Below are 15845 nucleotides of genomic sequence, written 5' to 3'. Positions count from 1 at the left end.
GTACCTCGCTGGCCCTCTGGAGAGACACTGATCACCTTTGTTTCTCCAGCTTACACTTTACACTGAGGGCAAGAACGGCGTCTACCTTGTCTCCCAAAGGGCCCTGGCACCCAGGCTCGTACCCTGGCACGTAGTTGCTTGTCAATACATTCCTGAAAATAAATAAATGTGTTTGTTTCATCTATTTTACTGACAGTGAAATGGAGGCCCAGCGAGGCTAAGTGACTTTCCCAAGGCTGCACAGCAAGTTCATGGCAGAAACCTGCTCGTGAGACTTCCAGTTCCTCTGCAGTAGGAATCTCCCTTCCCTTTCCTCTCCTCTCTCCCTCAGGCGGCAGCTGTGTCCTTCATCTGTCTGAGCTGGGATGGGGAAGGAGTCCCCTGTGAGGCTCCTCCTCCTCCTTTCCAGCTTCTTGACAGGGAACCACCTCTGCTCTGACTCTCCCCCAGGTGACGAGGTCTGTGCCCCGCTTCACCCATCCCTACAGCAGCCCTACTGGCAATGGAAGGGTGAGTTCCCCCCTCCACCGCCCCGGCCTGCTTCCCCAGCTGTAGCATAGTCAGCTTCCATTATCAAGGGCTCCTTCTGAAAAGAAGGTCTGGGAACCCCTATGAGAAAGACTGAAGCCCCAGCCCCCTCATGCTCGCACCATGGCACACAGCACAAACACTCACCAGAAATGCCCAGAAATCTCATTTTTTCCAAATGTACCTAAATTTCACCTCAATGTTACGCAAGTTTCTAACTTTTGTGTGCGCGTGTGTGCGCGTGCACATGTGCACATGAATGGTGGTTGTGGTAGCTTTCAGGTTTTTTTTTTTTTTTTTTGTAAGATCTTATTTTCATTTATTTGAGAGAGAGAGAGACAGAGCACAAGTAGGAGAGAGGGAGAAGCAGACTCCCTGCTGAGCTGGGAGCCTGATACGGGTCTGGATCCCACGACCTGGAGATCGTGACTGGAGCCAAAGGCAGACGCTTAATCATCTGAGCCACCCAGGAGTTCCTGGCTTTCAGGTTTTAAAACCAAACAAATCCAGATGATTCTCCCGCAGAATCAGGTTCAGAGTTTACACAGAGCTCACCTTCCACACCCATACCTCCTTTGCTCTTCACAACCTTCTTGTGGGGAAAGGAGGGCAGGGCTTATCAACAACCCGATTCACAGATGGGCAGAGTGAAGCCCGGAGCGTAGGTGGCAGAACCTGGGGCTTGTGCTCAGAAGCCCTATTCAGAGTGATTCCATTTCAAAAACAAAAGGAAAAGAAAAAAGGCCCAAGGTAATTACTGCACAGAGAGACCTGCCCGAAGAGCTTGCTTAGTCCTGGCAGGGAGCTTAATCAGCTGGTGGGAAGCCCATTTTCTAGGAAATGGGGGTGAGAGAGGAAAAGAATAATAAAACCCTGGGACAAAGGCAACAGGATGCTGAAAAAGTGACTCAAAGGATTAGGGCAGCCCAGGGTGTGAGCCTGCACGTCTCTGTGCTCAGGATCCACCCCCACACACTTGGAAGCCCTGAGATTGTCAAAAACACCACGGTCCTGGCCGCAGCGCACCCAGAGGTGTTCTGATCCCAGCCCTGTCTTGGCGGCTCCCATGGACTGCAGTAGGAAGTGGCAAATGGCTACCTAAGCAGGGAGTTTGCACTCCCATCTGACAGGAGGGACTCCAGGGATCCTTGCAAGCACTGAGGTGCTGGCAGAACCAGGAGCAGAGGCCAGTCTCTGACCTGTCAGTGTCGTCCCCATGAGAGGACTGGGCCAACGCATGCCTCTTGCCTTTCCCCACCCACTGGCCCCTTTGCTTACACCCCTGTTCCTGGAGCTGATGCTCTAGTAGAGGGTGAGGCAGCCCCTCGAGGAGAGAGCAGAGGGGAAGCTTGGAGAAGTAGAAGTCTGAGTGAGTAGTGGCTGTCGGCAGTACCCAAGGACTGGATTGCCTTCACATCTTCCCCTCTGGTAAAACAACTTCCAATCTTTAAAAACTAACCTTTATTCAGGTGATTTTTAAAAAATTTCCCCAGTAGTCACTGCTTATATATTGACTTACTTCATTCTCCTGTGCAGAAAGATGTTTGACAGATGAGAAATCTGAGGCTCAGAGCGGTTACCTGATTTGCCTACGTCACACAGCAGGTAAGTGACAGATCTCTCTCGCTCTCTCTCTTTTTTTTTTTTTTTTTTAAGGAAACTCTGTGCCTGATGTGGGGCTTGAACTCATGACCCTGAGATCAAGAGTGGCATGCTCCACCAACTGAGCCAGCCAGTTGCCCCCAGATTTCAGATTTTAAAATCAAGTCTGTCTGACTCTGGAGCCCATAAATAAACTAGGTGTATAGAAAACACATCCTAACCACCCAGAATGAGAAACAGAGACTCCTAGAGTGTCAGTCTTCTCGGTTCTTGCTCACCGCACCCGAGACTGGCGTTTGGCAGGGACCTTGGAAGGAATTTGAGGTCCTGCAGCTGGTGATCCAAGTGCTCTGATCTGGGCTCCAACCCAATCCACCGACCTGTGAGTGGGGCCAGTAGGGAGCAACTTCTAGTCACCTCTGCTTCATTGTTCTACTGGCCAAGGGCAGTTGCTCTGGGGTTGGGAAGCCCCTCAGAGAAGGGCCCTATGGGCCCAAGTCTTCATTATTCCCCTTCTTGGGTAATCTGCTCAAAGCCAACCAGTCGAGTGGGCCTGGATTTGAACCCAGGTACTCTGACCTTCCTGTCCAGGCCTCCTCTCTGCCCATCCCAGGGCCTTGTTCAGTGTCAGATGTACCGAGGACATCTCGTGGGTCACGGCTATTGTGGATGAGGCTATGGCATAGACCACGCCCAGGTCCATGGCACTTTAACAAGGACCTCAGGGATTTCACTAAAAATGTCTAGCCATGTGGGGATAACCAGGCATGAAGGCAGGTCATCAGGGAAAATATTTAGCCTCTGGAATCAGGGTGGCAGGAGAAGTGGGCGCACGTTGCCTTCCAGCTGTCCCTGCTGCTTTATAGCTACATCACCCCAGCCAAGATGCTGGAGCTCTGGGTCCCTCACTAGAGAGTGGGGATACCAACCCTGTTTGCAGCCCATTCGCACCACCCTCAGAGCCCCCGTCACATGGCCTGGCACACTTTGGGGGGTCCTAAAAGGGGCCGACAGCTTCCTCCACTTCCTGAGGTTGAGATTTAGGGTGCATCCTGGGACCAGGCCTGTGTTGGGTTTCACTGGGCAGTACGGGTGCCACGCTGGTATGTGAGTCCTGTGACTCTCTGTGCTATTAGGCATAATGGGGACCCCAGGGAGGCTTGGGTCATTATGTCATTGACACCCAGCCAGGGGCGCTGATAAGACAAATTAATGTGTCATGGAGCCAGAAATCACGGAGGAAAAGGAACCAAAAGAAACAATGCAATCAGTAATGCCTGTCTACCACCTGAACAGTGTGTAAGTTTTCAGAGCAATTGCATGTCTGTGCAGTTTTCATCTTAACAAAAGCCTTGTGAGGAGCTAGGAAGGCACTGTTAGCTCCTTTTACAGAAGAGAAAACCGAGGGTCCAAGAGGAGTTTTGTGGTTTATCCAGGGTCATACATGCGGTGGCAGAGAGGAGAGTAAACTCTGGGTCTGGGCCCCTTCCCCAGACAGGGAAGGAGGGAAGGGGATGGGAACCCAGAATCCTCCTGTCTGCCCCCGCAAAATTGCCCTTAGTAGTAAAAAAAAAAAAAAAAATCAAACGAAGACACTGTGGGATACCATTTGCACTGTTATTGTCTCCTTTCTAGGTGGTAGTGTCTCCTTGGAGGACAGGGTGGGAACATAGGCTGTCTCACACCTGGCACAAGAGACAGAACTTTGGCACAACTTTGCTGAAGAGCAGTTTGGCAATATGTACCCAATGTCCTATAGTGATTTCAAAATAAAAACTTTGAATGGAGCTGCAACCCCAGCCAGGAGGTGGGTACTGGCAGGGAGGGGGGCCTGAGGGCACCCTCTGGGTATGGACAGACAGTAATACCCTATCCTATTGATCAGGGTGCTGAGTACACAGCAGAATTGTGACATCCAATGAGCTGTGCCCTTTGATACGTATGCTTCTCTTTCTCTTTATTAAACTTCAGTAATAGGGGTTCTTTAAGACTAAACCTACAGAAGAACATTTAAAGATGGGAGGAAATGTCCATATATATATATATATATATCTTAAGTAGAAAAAAAGTAGAGCACAAAATAGTATATATTATTTGACACAATATTTAGTTTAAAATTATATAAATCCAGGGGCTCCTAGGTGGCTCAATTGATTAACCCTTGTCATGATCTCTTGGTTGTGGGATTGAGCCCCACGTGGGGCTCTGTGCTCAACGCGAGTCTGCTTCAGATTTTCTCTCCCTCTCCCTTCTGCTTACTTTGTCTCTCTTTAGTAAATACCTAAAATTTAAAAAAAATAAAATAAAATCATAAAAATTAAGGGCACCTGACGGGCTCAGTTCGTGAAACATGTGACTCTTGATCTCAAGGTCATGAGTTCGAGTCCCATGTTGGACATGGAGCCTACATAAAGAGATAGATAGATAATAGATAGCTAGATAAAACCATAAAAATGTATACATATGTAAAGAAATGCCTAAGAAGATACACCAGGTTGCTAACAAGGCTGCCTCTGTCTGGTGGAATGGTGCTTCATCTAAACTCACTTCTTGGCTCTGTATTTTCCATATTCACTATGATAAAGATGTATTACTTTTGAAAAAAAACACGCACGGAGTGGTTTGAAATGCTAGCCTTCAATATTTGTATGGAATTCCCTAACTTACATGTATTTTTTAATAACCATGTTCTTAGAAAGATCCACAGGACAGAGATGATTATTCCCCTTTCAAAGATCAGGGAATGTAGGCCAGGGAGGGAGCCACTTATCCAAGGCCTCACCACAGCTGCGCATGGAGTGAAGGCTGACCTCAGCTCTCCCAGCTCCCTTGCCGAGCTGTCCCCAGGGAAAAAGACCATGTTGGGCACAAAGAGGCTTCAAAGGTAACGGAAATCACAGCTCTCTGAGTTGGACTTCTCATCGCATTCAGTCCAGTCCCACCATCTCTACATCATGCCGCAGAATGGCCACGTGCTCTCTCCTTGCCTCCAGTGCAGCCCCTTCCATTCTGCTCTATGCTTAGTGAATTGCCCAGCATTTTCACTGACCCCCAAGTCCATATCCTCTCCTCCACCTTCCTTCACCCATCTTCATCATACTTGTTGGGCCACACGAATACATATGATCCCTCCTTTTTGTGGAATTGGGGAGACAACAATCTGTCCCTGTCCCTCACTCCTAAGGATAGGACTTTGAGGTTCATATTTTCTAGACCCAAACCCCAAGGCCCCAAGAAATTGAATGACTCACCTGAGGTCACACAGTGATTTCAGTAGATGCTTACCGAGTGTCTGCTGTGGTACAGGACACTTTCTTGGCTCTGTTCTTATGACTGGAGCTACCTGGACACTGGGGGACCACCTGGGATCCCCCTTTTAGGAGTAAGGAGTAGAAAGGAGACATATCTCAATGCCAAACCTGCTTCCGGGTCCTCTGGAAGCCATAATCCGCCCCCCCCGCATCCCCCCACACACCAGAGTCTGCACACGCGCTCCAACCACACACTTCCCTGCCCAGAACTACTCCCAGGCCACCCAAATCCCTCAGATCCCACCGGAAGTCCCAGCTCTCTTGCTCTTGCGATCCTGAGGAAATGAGTCAGGTGGGAGGGGTGAGGAAGGGAATGCGGGAATGCGAGGAAGGAAACAGTTCTTGGTCTCTCATAGGGGGCTCTGAGGTGACCTTGAGAAAGTCACTTCTTCCCTTGGGACTTCAGCTTCCCCATGTGCCCACCAAGGTGTGGGTCCCCACCCCAAACCAAATCCCCACAGGTGCTGTTGTGAGGAGCCCGTGGGATCCAGGCTGGGGAAGGTCTTAGACAGATCAGGGGTTTGGGATAACTGAGTGGTGCAGGAGCTATGGCTGTTTAAAGCCTCCTTTCTTCCCTGCTCATTCATCCAAGCCTCCTCTCTTGGGCGAGCCTCGGGCGAGCACTAGTGGGAGGGAGAATCTTTGGCCAGGGTACCACCCCCAGTCTTTGGGGTCTGGGGGGAGGTGGGCGGCAGCTGGAGGCTAGTGAAGAAGGGGGTCAGAATGCAGGCAAGTAAACCAACAACTGCTAATGACAACAAGAAGCTCGGGGCATTGGGAGAGAATCCCAAGAAACAAAATCCTCTCCGTCTGTAAGATACAAGGAGGAAGAGTTGGCCCCTGGAGGGACTTTGAAGGAGGAGGAATAAGAGCTTGGCACTGGTGGACAAGATGGAAAAGGGCATGGAGCAGAGGCATGGATGTGAGAAAGGCCTCCCCTCCTGGCCCAAGAAGATCTTTCTAAAGATCCCTACAAAGACTCCCCGGGAGGCGCCGCCTCTGTTTGCAGGGCTCCAGAGAGACAGCCTGAAGCAGGGAACAGAGAGGCTGGAATAAAAGGCCTTTCAGGTCTTTCTAAGGTCGGGGATTCTGAACTGACCCCAATTAGAAGGAAAGCATGAGGTCATTTTCCACTCTGTGCCCAAGAAGCAGTGACACATTTCAGGACAAAAGAAAGATCTCGAACTGAAGTTACACGATTACAAAGCCCTCCATGGAATCCGCATGCCTTTGCCTAGGCCTTTACCTCGGCCTTTCCCGGCCTGAGGGCCCTCATCTTCCTAGAATTCAGCTCTCAAGATCCTGTTCTGAGGTTCTCCAGTGAGGGCCTGGGCCCCGCGCCTCCTGCCGGAGGGAAGACCCTGGAGAGAGTTGTGGGTGGGGAAGGACCGGGCATGGCTGCAGGCAGGTGACCAGCGCCCTGATCCTCAGGTCTCCCAGCTGGCCCCCAAGAGGTAGAGAGGACCTTTTCTCACATGGACGCCCATTTACCCCTGTCCCCTTAAAACACAGGTATAGCAAACCCCTTAATCACAGTTGTCCTCCTCTGCCAAGACTAGGAGCTTTGGCTTCTCTCTCTGCCCTCAGGGATGGTAGGTGGGTAAACTTAACATCATCCTGGTTCTGAGATGAGTCAGAATGGAGACTAGAAGGAATGGGGGGGGCGGTGCAGCTCCAAGAGGCCAGGTTCCCAGAGAATGTCTGAGTTAGGACTGAGGGCCCACAGAGGAAGCCATTACAAGACTTGATAACCAGCAGTGAGGGGTCAAGGCAGACTCCAGACGCTGGCTTGGCTGATGTGTTGGTGGTGGAAGGGCAGAAGAGAAAGCCAGGGGAGAGGACTACATAATGAGCTAGAAGGAAATGCCCATCGCCTCTTTTAGAATTTCACCTTTGGCATAATAGGAAAAAAATTGTAGATGACTGGGGCTCATGGGTGGATCAGTGGGTTAAAGCCTCTTCCTTTGGCTTGGCTCAGGTCATGATCCCAGGGTTCTGGGATAGAGCCCCGCATCGGGCTCTCTGCTCCTCAGGGAGCCTGCTTCCTCCTCTTTCTCTGCCTGCCTCTCTGCCTACTTGTGATCTCTGTCTGTCAAATAAATAAAATCTTTAAAAAAAAAATTGTAGATGACTGACTTAATTAATCAGTAGAGAGGTAAGTTAAATAATCTGTTATATCTGTACTAGGCAATATTATAAAGTAGGAGATGTGGGGAAAGAGTCACAATCAATTATGTTTTGAAAGTGGGTCATAAGAGTATTGCATAATAATCCTAGTTTTGTAAAAATAGATGTATGCATCTGTAGATGAATTTTTTTATTTTTTAATTTTTTAAAAGATTTTATTTATTTATTTGACAGAGAAAGAGAGAGATCACAAGTTGGCAGAGAAGCAGGCAGAGAAAGCAGGGGAAGCAGGCTCCCTGCTGAGCAGAAAGCCCCACTCGGGGCTCGATCCCAGGACCCTGAGATCATGAGCTGAGCTGAAGGCAGAGGCTTAACCCATTGAGCCACATAGGCACCCCAATGATTTTTTAAAAAACTGAAATAGTAAACACCAAAATTAAAAGTGGTTATTTCTTTTTTTCTTCTTTTCAAAATTTATTTGGAGGGGGGTGGGCAGAGGGAAATGGAGAGAATCCCAAGCAGACTCTGTGCTGAGCACGTAGCACAACGAAGGCCTCAATCCCACAACTCAGAGATCATGACCTAAGCCGAAATCAAGAGTCAAATGCTTAGCCGACTGAGCCACACAGGTGCCCAGCAGTTCTCTCTTGATGATGACTCATTGGGGATCTTTGCTATCTTCTTTGTGTATTTTTCGAGTTCTTTCATAAGGAACAACAGTGTTACTTATTTATGTTCTCTGTTCTGAGGAAGATATGGAATCTGGACTAACAGTTTATTAAAGCAATAAAAAGGGTCTGAAGATACTTCTGTGTGTGTGTGTGTGTGTGTGTGTGTGTGTGTGTCTGTGTGTGTGTGTCCCATCATGTGGGGAAGCAACCCCTTGGCCCCAGGCAGCAGCTGGGTATTTTCTTGTCTGAGTTCCAAGCAGCACAGTCCCTTCTGAATCTTGGGTCCCAGTCCATGGAGGACAGAGGTCACCAACAAATTGCATCAGGATCTCTAGCCTAGAACAGCTCTGGGAGCTTACTCCAAGTGGGGTGAGGCCGACCTCCCAAGGCCAAGAGCCCGGAAGAGGGATGGGACAAAGGTATGGTGCTGTTGAGCTGGTCCAGGTGCACGTGATAATTAAAATCAATAAAATATTCGATTAAAATGTACTGAATGAATTGAAGAAGGGGCAAGATAAACTTTGTGAATCTTCCGGATACATTGGGAATTATTTTTTCAAATGAAAAGTGAATTAAACAGAATCATAGAGAAATTATTTCGAGACCAAGTACTAGTCTGTATATCAGCTGCCCCAGATGAGTAGTGCTCAGTCCCAGTAAGATCCCAGTAAGTCCTAGTGAGACACACCACTGGCTGCTTGAGATCCAACTGAATTCTGTTCTTCCTTCCTAGCTGAGTCTAGTCTATGGCAGCAGCTAGGTTACATTCTGCTAAGTAAAGAGAAAGGGATGGAACCAGGGGCCTCTCTAGCTGTACTGTTACCCCCCTGAGCTCATTAGTTCCTCACACTTCCCTCCAAAAGTTCTGCACACATGGGATGTCCTTGGACACTTGCCTGAAATTGGCAGAAAGCCCCTGACCTTTTCCTAATGAGAGCATTATTAATGTTCTCTGACTCCAGAATGACAGCTCACTGCCTTTTTTTTTTCAGTCCTTCCCTGAAAACCTATTAATGTAGGAGCATCTGGGGGATTTCAAAGTTGGCAATGACCTTGACAGTTTCTGCAGCCGCTCTGCCTGCGGTGCCCTCGGGCATTCAGTGGTATTTCATAGGTTCACATAAGCCTTCCAAGGAGCTCCACGAATTCTAGACCAATTCCCATCCAATCACTCTGACATCTTCTGAGCAGACGAGGTGACCATTTCCTGGCAATTATTCTTCATCTTGCCTCCCTCTGTTCTGCACCACTGTGGTTTCTGCCCCCTAACATTGCCAGATGTTTAGAATCAACTCTGAGTCATGGACTCATGAAGGTCAGAGCCTGAAGGGTCCCAGTCTGGGGGGCGAGGGGAGCAGTGGGTCCAATCGTTTTGTGCGAATTCATTTCCATTCTTTTCATCCATCATTTCTGAGCTGTTCTTCTGTGCTGGGCCCAGTGCCAGGTTCTCGGGGCACAGAGCTGGTGTTCTGTAATCTCCCCAATAGCCTTTGAAGAATTTGCTCACACTCACAGGGTAGAGAGACCCTGTAGACATATCCAATTCATTCATATCTCTTGAGGGCCAGACAAAGTCCAGGAGAGGGAAGCACAGGCTCCATACCTGGCATGGAGTCCTACATGGGGCTTGAACGCCCGACCCTGAGATTAAGAACTGAGCAGAGATCAAGAGTCGGCAGCTTAACTGATGGAGCCACCCAGGCGCCCCCAGAGCAGCTTCAATCTTCTTGGGTCTCTTGGGTCATCCAGATAGAAGTACCCCAAGCTGTTTGGGGCAGCTGCTCACTGGCCATACTCTTCTCCACAGAATCCGTGGAGAGACAACAAGTCTCCTTTCCCCTACTGCTCTATCTCCCCAGTCCCCCAAGATTCACCCCTACCTGGGCATAAACCTTTCCTCTCAGATGGCTGGGACCATCCTAAAAGGTGACACCAAGAAGAGAGAGCTTTATTTAAGCAACAAGTCCAGAGACCCCAAGTCCCCAAGCCCAGCCCCTGTTCTGCAAACAGGGGTGAGTTTATTTGCTGCTTTATCTGGGGGTCTTCAGAAGAACCAAAATGTGCCCCGGGTGGTTTAATAGTAAGGTTTCCCAAGTCCTCTGTCAGCATCACCTGAGGGCTTACTAACCTGTCTCAGCCTTACCCCCAACCTGCACCTCTGTTGAGTCAGAGTCCTTGGGGGGGGGGGCGGTGAAGCCAGAAATCTGTGCTGCTAATAGAGTCCCCAGGTGATTTTTAGGCTTGTCAAGTTTCAGAAGATTTCATCCCCTGGTTTCTTTTTCGAATAAAAGAAAGCTTATTGACCATTCCGGCCAAAGGATTTTACAAAATTCTTTAGTTCTCTTCATGATGTAGGTGTGTGTATGTATGCTTATAAGGGGCATCTATATGGTGCGTATATGCATATGTGGTGTGTGTGCATGTGTGATGTGTGTGCATGTGTGTATTGTATATATGATGTGTGTGTGTGTGTGTGTGTGTTTGTGTGTGTGTGTGTGTTGGGAGGGCAGCAGGCAGGCAGGGGGAAGGTGGATTGGTTTTTCACACTACACGTGGAAAGACAGAAGTCCTGGGCGGGGGATGCCTGGGTGGCTCAGTCAGCTTAGTGTCCGACTCTTGATTTTGGCTCAGGTCATGATCTCACGGTCATGAGATCAAACCCCGTGTTGGGCTCCATGCTCAGTGGGGTGACTCTGCCCCCTCTCCCAGCTCGCATGTGCTTGGTCTCTTTCTCTCTAAAATAAATAAATAAATCTTAAAAAAAAAAAAAAAAGATAAAAGTACTGAGGTTCCTGGCTGGCTGATTTGATAGAACATGTGACTCTTGATCTCAAGGTCATGAGTTCAAGCCCCATGTAGGGCATAGAACTTACTTAAAATAGATTGATAGGTAGATAGATAAATAGATAAAAGTATCTATCTTTGGGGAGTGAAGTTAATAGTTATTTTTCCTTGACCTTCTGCTCATTTTTCAACTTTTCAACAAGGGGCATATTTGACTTATGCAACAAAAAGAAAAAAATTAAAAGGAATTCACTGTATTTCATTGTCACCCATGTTGAATCCCTTAGTCCCAGCAAATCCTATGAGTGTGCTGCTATCCTTGTCTGATGTATCAGTGGAAGAATGCTCACTGACTGTTTTTAGTCTGGCTACAGGAGCCATCTGGAAACAGGGATCCACCCTGTTCTGACATCCAGGGCTGGCCCAGATGGCCTGGTAGGGCCTTGGCTCGGTCCTGAGCGTTTAATTCCCAGGGTTCCAGGCAGCCTTGGAGCTGAACCCTTGCCAAGGGTGGGGTGGGGGGGACCAGGTGCAGAGCACAAGCCAGGATGGTGCCAGAACCTTCCATCCAGGAGAGCTGCCATAGGTCCTCACCTCCAAGACATGCATTGCCGTCCGTGTATTGATTTTTGAAATAGAGTTCGACATCTAGAAATTGACATGTACATTTAATGAGGTGATAACTTCTTGTTTCCCCAAAGGATCTTATTAAATCTCCAAGTTATACTCAGAATGGAGCAGAGTGCCAGGGTCACAGTGGATGCCAAGAAATATCTCTTAATAGATGAATACATATATTAAAAGAAAAAAAATCTGTCTTTTTATAATAGCACCATGCCTTCCACTGATCCCAAAGTAAGTGACACTTGCCTGGGGGCTCCCCTGGCTTGCTTGGCTTGGCACAGTCCCTTGGGGGACACTGAAGAAACACAGTGACCCTGTGAGCCATGACTCTTGAGTAGAACACTCAACTGACTGAGACATCCAGGCGTCCCAGGAATGAGGACATGTAAAGGGATATTAAGCTGAACCCTAGTGATACCAAAAAATATGTGATTCATTCCAAATGGGGAGTAGTTCATCATTATAAGAAAATTAACTATTTTGAATAGTTGTCTGCTTGGCCTGAGAAGGGAGTGACTGACTGAGTCCAGAGTTTAAAGGGATTTATTTGGCATGGAACCTGGGTTGCTCAGTCAGGTAAGCATCTGCCTTTGGCTCAGGTCATGATCTTGGGGTTCTGGGATTGAGCCCCGCATCAGGCACCCTGCTCAGTCAGTGGGGGGTCTGCTTCTCTTTCTCTCTCTCAAGTAAATAGATAAAGGTCTTTTAAAAATAAAATAAAATAAAACAAAATAAAATAAAGGGATGTGACATCTAGCTAGTGGTCTCTAAGCGGGTCTCCTTGGTTGGTGGGGAACCTCCACCCCCATTCTGTAGTTGCTGTTGGCCCCCCAACCCCCACCCCACTCCAATACCCTATTAGGTACAAGTAGACACAAGGATAAGGGGCAGACGAGGATTAACTTGACTGTTCCAGATGTAACTTCGCATTGGGTCCTTCTCAAGATGACTGTGCAAAATCATTGGCATTTGTCTTGCAGGAAGGTCTGTGGGCCCCTCACAGTCTTTCCCCATCCCTGGGGAAGTCCCTTGATTTGGATTTGCCTTCTCTGGCTGAAAACTATGCTTTTTCCTCAGCTAAGCTCAGCTCCACTTCATCCCTTCTGAGGTGCCATGTGCCTTCCTAGAAGGTCCTCTTAATCCAACTCCTCTGGGGGGGTGGGGCGCGCGCATAGCAGGCCCCTTGGGAAAAACCTCAAACATCCTTGCCCCGCCAGAATCTGGGTTGTTCCTAAAGCACCACCATCTCCGATTTGGCCACTAGTGGGCGCTCTAATTAAGCCTCTAGCCAATAGATCTTCTCAGGCGCCAGGCGCGTACTAATCTGTACTCACTACACGTCCAGGCACACAGGCTACAATCTCTGGATGATTTCCAGGAAGCCCCCCTCAGATGGCTTAAGTAAGGAAGAGGTTCCCCTTCCCGTCGGGAGTCAGGGTGGGGCGCAGACAGGGACAGAGATGGAAAATACAATCCAGTCTCCAGGGAAGACTTCTTTACCCAGCTTTCTTTATCCAACTTTCTGTGTATCTTCATTGGGGGTTTTAGACTCTTTAAGTCCTTGGAGGTTGTCCTTCCCTTGGTCTCTGGTGCCTCCATGGGCTCTCTGAGACAAACAGGAAGTTGCCTCAGCCCTGTCAGTCTTCTTTGATTCCAGCATCTTCTAGGTACACAAGGAGTCTGTGGGATGTGGATTCATACCCCACCCTCTTTGCTTAACAAGTCACTTGGGCAAGTTGCTGAACTTCTCTTGGTCCCAAGTTCCTTATTTGCCAATTGGGTTTTAAAATCCTTATTTCACAGAGTTTGGGAGTTTAGGCAGACAATATCGCGGGGCATTTGACATAGTGCTTGGCTTATAATAAATGTCCATTAAATGAGGATCATTATTCATATGGTCCTGCTCATATGTGAGCTTTCCTACTCTGGGCCTGGGATGCTTCCAGGTTTTCCAGGGCTGCTTTGCCTTGGGATAAGCTCATCCATTATGTTGCCTGTTGCCAGCTTGTCTCCCCGAGGAGCAGTAGGGAAAGATCACAGTTGTTACCTTCACACAGGGTGGGTCCCCTCTCTACCCCATCACTTCTCAGTGAGGTGACCTTAACTATCTCTGAGCAGGGAGGTCCCTCCCCTGAAAAGTCAAGACACTAACAAACTGTTTAGAAAATAAACCTCCCTGGTCTCAGTGGGCTGTTCTAAGGATGAAATTAGGTGGCATATGGCAGGTGTCTGGCACAACCCTCTCAGCCTGGGAGCCCTCAGCAGTGATTAATTCCCTCCTCCTCCCCCTGAGAGGGAGCAGTGGGGACAGTATCTGTCACCTGCATGTCTCCATCCACAAAACAGTTGTGACAGCTGAAGAAAAGAGTCTCTTGTACCAGGTCACCTGCACTGTAAAGGGTGAGTGGGGTTTGACCATTAGCAGGAAGAAAGAAAAGACCAGAAGTTCTAGAAATAGCTCTTTTAAATTTAAAAAGCCACTTTAAATTTTGCTCCCCAAGGAAGATTCAAAGCAGATTGTTCTGTTGAAATGTGTGTTTCTCTGAGGAATCGCTTGTACACGGTTGATAAAGAGGGGTCCAGTGTCTATAGTACATGGGAGCCATATTGATTTTTTTAAATTTAAATTCAGTTAGCCAAAATATAGTACATCATTAGTCTCAGATGTAGTGGTCAGCGATTCATCAGTTGCATATAACACCCAGCACTCATCACATCATGTGTCCTCCTTAATGCCCATCATCAGGTTACCCCATCCCCTGCCCACCTCCCCTCGCCATATTGATTCTTAGGTAATATATTCCAGCACGTCCCTGTTTTGAAGCAATTAGGAACAAGCTTTCTTGTGACTAAAGGGAAGCAGTAGCATTTTAGGAAGGTCTTACAGAAAGCTGAAATTCCTGCAGAAGTGCTTTCCACTGGGGCATGTTGCTGCTGATGTAGTGGCTTCAGGAACCAACTCCTCTCCACTCTGTGAGGCTCTCGGGGAAGCGGATTGTGTGGATGAAGAAGCTGTGGAGAGACTTCCTCTTGTGTCAATGAAAACTTGTTTTCTTTTTTGAAGAAGTCTAAACCTCAGTTGAGGTTTTTCGCTTTGGGGACTCCAGCTCCGTTCTAAGCAAATGCCCTAAAAATCCCACAGCCGGGAGGAGGAACCTTGGGGTGAAGGCTGCTGGCATGTGGTGACCAGGATGCTGCGGGCAAGTGCTGGTGGCCACGGGGCAGCCATTGACTAGGATTGCTGCTGTATTTATTAGCGCTCTGCTTACTGAGTTCCATAGGTCTTAAGTGTCGTGCCCCAAAGTCACTCTTTTGCTGGGGTTAAATGCTATCTTTTTTTTTTTTTCAGAGAATTTTATTTTATTCAAGGGGTTTTAATCCATCATATCCATTATTTATTTTGATGCTCAAATTAGCCTTTGCTTGGCTAGTGGGGCATTATCATTCTTTGAACCCTTCCTTAATTTCTTTTTTTTCTTTTTAAAAATTTACCTATTTTATTTAAACTCAATTAATTAACATATAATGTATTATTAGTTTCAGATGTAGAGATCAGTGATTCATTAGTCTTTTGTACTACCCAGTGCTCACTACATCACATGCCCTCCTAAATGTCCATCAACCACTTACCCCATCTCCCCACACCCCTCCCTGCTCGCAACCTTCAATTTGTTTCCTATGATTAAGAGTCTCTTATGGTTGTCTCCCTCTCTGGTTTCATATTGTTTTGTTTTTTCTTCTCTCTTCCACTCTGATCCTCTGTTTTGTTTCTTAAATTTTACACGTAAGTGAGATCATATGATAATTGTTTTTCTCTAACTGACTTATTTCGCTTAGCACAATACCCTCTAGTTCCATTCACATCATTGCAAATGGCAAGATTTCCTTTTTTGGTTGCTGCATAATATTTATACACACACACACACACACACACACACACACACACACCCCACATCTTCTTTATCCATTCATCTGTCAATGGACATTTGGGCTCTTTCCATATTTTGGCTATTGTGGACATTGCTGCTATGAACACTGGGGTGAAGATACCCCTTCAGATCACTACATCTATATCTTTGGTAAACCCTATAATTTTTACACCATGAGATTTTTGCAAAAGGATTTTCTCTGTTTTATTTTCTTTTTAAGGTCTTACATATGGCATGACCACATTAGGCATGACCACATTTGGCATGGC

Source organism: Mustela erminea, chromosome 9, assembly GCF_009829155.1.
Source record: "Mustela erminea isolate mMusErm1 chromosome 9, mMusErm1.Pri, whole genome shotgun sequence".
Classification (NCBI taxonomy): Eukaryota; Metazoa; Chordata; class Mammalia; order Carnivora; family Mustelidae; genus Mustela; species Mustela erminea.
The sequence above is the reverse complement of the archived record's forward strand: the minus strand, read 5'-3'. Positions refer to the sequence as shown.